The sequence below is a fragment of the Colobus angolensis genome, unplaced genomic scaffold (genome assembly GCF_000951035.1).
Source record: "Colobus angolensis palliatus isolate OR3802 unplaced genomic scaffold, Cang.pa_1.0 Scaffold38, whole genome shotgun sequence".
Taxonomy (NCBI): domain Eukaryota; kingdom Metazoa; phylum Chordata; class Mammalia; order Primates; family Cercopithecidae; genus Colobus; species Colobus angolensis.
In genome coordinates this window covers 9,045,270-9,047,475 of record NW_012117154.1, presented here as the reverse complement: position 1 = coordinate 9,047,475, position 2,206 = coordinate 9,045,270, and the positions used below count along the sequence as shown (strand labels likewise).

Here is a 2,206-nt window from a genome sequence, read left to right as displayed (position 1 = left end):
TCCATTCCCATGTAAACTTTAGCTTGGCAACCCCCCCAACCCCCAACACACACACTCACACACATCGGCCTGGATTTTAATGGGGATTACACGAAATTTATACATCAATTTTTGTGCTTGTTAACTTGTTTTTAATCCAGAAACATATCATATCCCTTCCTTTATTTAAATCTTCTTTTTTTCTTTTTTTTCTGTCACTCAGGCTGGAGTGCTGTGGTGAGATCTCCACTCACTGCAACCTCTGCCTCCCAGGTTCAAGTGATTCTCCTGCCTCAGCCTCCCAATATCTGGGATTGCAGGCACACACCTCCATGCCTGGCTAATTTTTGTATTTTTAGTAGAGATGGGGATTCACCATGTTGGCCAGGCTGGTCGCAAACTCCTGATCTCAGGTTATCTGTCCACCTAGGACTCCTAAAGTGTTGGGATTATAGGCGTGAGTCCCCAAGCCTGGCCTATTTAAATCTTCTTTAATCTACCTTAGTAAATGTTTTGTTGTTTTTGGAATATTTTTCTAGAACAATTACTAGGTAGTTGATGCATTTTGATACTACTAAAATGGTATCATTTAAAAATTCTCATTTTCTAATTATTTGTTGCTGGTCTATATAAAGACAATTAATTTTTGTATATTTAGCTTGTATCCAGTGTTGTTGCTAAATTTACTTTTTAAAAATAACAGCTTTATTAAAATATAATTCACATACCATACAGTTCACCTATGTAAAGTGTAGAGTTCAATGCTTGTTAGTATATTCACAGAATTGCACAACCATCATTGCAATCAATTTTAAAACATTTTTACTATCCTCCCTCACAAAAAGTACAGCAAACAAAAACCTGTACCAACACTAAGTTCATTTTTCATCCTAACACTCACCTAGAGATTATTTTGGATTTTCTACAAACACAATGCGGTTCCTGCTGTGCTTGTGTTGGGAAATCTGCCGGAACCTACAGGAGGGAAATTTTAATGAAAGCACGCGCCTGCTGGAAAACGAACTGGGCTTTTGAAAAGAGAGGGGCTGAGTTTGTGCTGACATGAACAAGGTACAGAGAGATCTAAATGCATGGTGCAGTGCGTGTTTATGTTGTCCACAACGGCCGATTAAAATGTTCATTCTAACCTTAGACATGGATTGAGAATTAGGCAGATGTATACAGAATTGAACTGGGAGACTCAGGCTACCAGGAATTTTGAGTGATTCCAGTACAAGCTCCTGAGGGTCTCATCGGTAAAGGCATTTCTGAATGCATCCTCTTCCCCTCCCCAAAGAAGAAGATTAAATGTGCCAGGTCTGTAGGGAAGGTCAGCAGGTGTGATTGTGGCCAAGCCTGCGTCCCCCCACCTGTGCCGCTGGCAGGCCGGGCCCCCAGGCAAACCCTAGCATCCGACTGGATCAACTGAGCAGAACAACGCTGGATTAGGCTTCTGCTCCGAGCTGGGGAGAGCCAGCCCCAGAGACCCTGGGCAGGAAAGCTGGGCCAAGCACGAGCCTCCTTCTGTGGGGGGCACAGCGGTGGCTGCTGGAGTCATGCCCAGGGGTTGGAGGCATCCACCCCAGGCTGCCTCCAGGTGACTGGAGCAATGAAGAGAAAAAATTCTTTCTGTGTCAAAATATGTTTCTGTGTTAGCCTAAGGTAAACTGAGAGAAAGAATCCCTGTTTAAGAGAATTTCTACATAAGTAAGGTTCATAAGTATATCTCAGAGCTTGTGATTCTCTAGGGGAAAATGTCATAACAATGTAGAAACTTTATCTAGACAAGTTTGCTCATTCTATAACTTTGGTACACACACTACTGTAAAATGTCAAGTTTTAACACCAAAAATTAAATTTCCGAGGGTAGCCAGGTGAACAATTCCCTCTGAGGAGAGGGAAGATCCACACTTGATGATTTATTTTCCACCTTTCTCTCCTTTTCCCTGTCCTGGGACTTCCAGAAACCACGGGAGGTGGGGCCAGAAAAGAACAAGGATCTGAAAATGTTCTTACTCTAACTCCCATGTGGCATGTGTGAGCCAGTCTTAGCTTTGGTTTGCACTTTCTGAAAGGAAGGAATTATGTCGAAACCTTAGTTTGTGAGACGATGGATTTCTGGGTGGAAATGAGCAAACGGATGGATGGATGGATGGATGGATGGATGGATGGATGGATGGATGGATGGTTGGATGGATGGATGGATGGATGGATAGATGAGTGGATG

The 2,206-nt window shown here is 42.8% G+C and overlaps 1 long non-coding RNA gene across 1 annotated transcript in view; it reads left to right on the top strand.

Moving 5' to 3' along the window:
• Positions 1-883: 883 nt before the first annotated feature.
• LOC105520441 overlaps positions 884-2,206 on the top strand; it is a 5,715-nt gene continuing 4,392 nt past the window's right edge. Inside the window, exon 1 of the long non-coding RNA XR_001003136.1 lies at positions 884-1,050. This is a non-coding gene — a long non-coding RNA (uncharacterized LOC105520441). The remainder of the gene's footprint in view (positions 1,051-2,206) is intronic.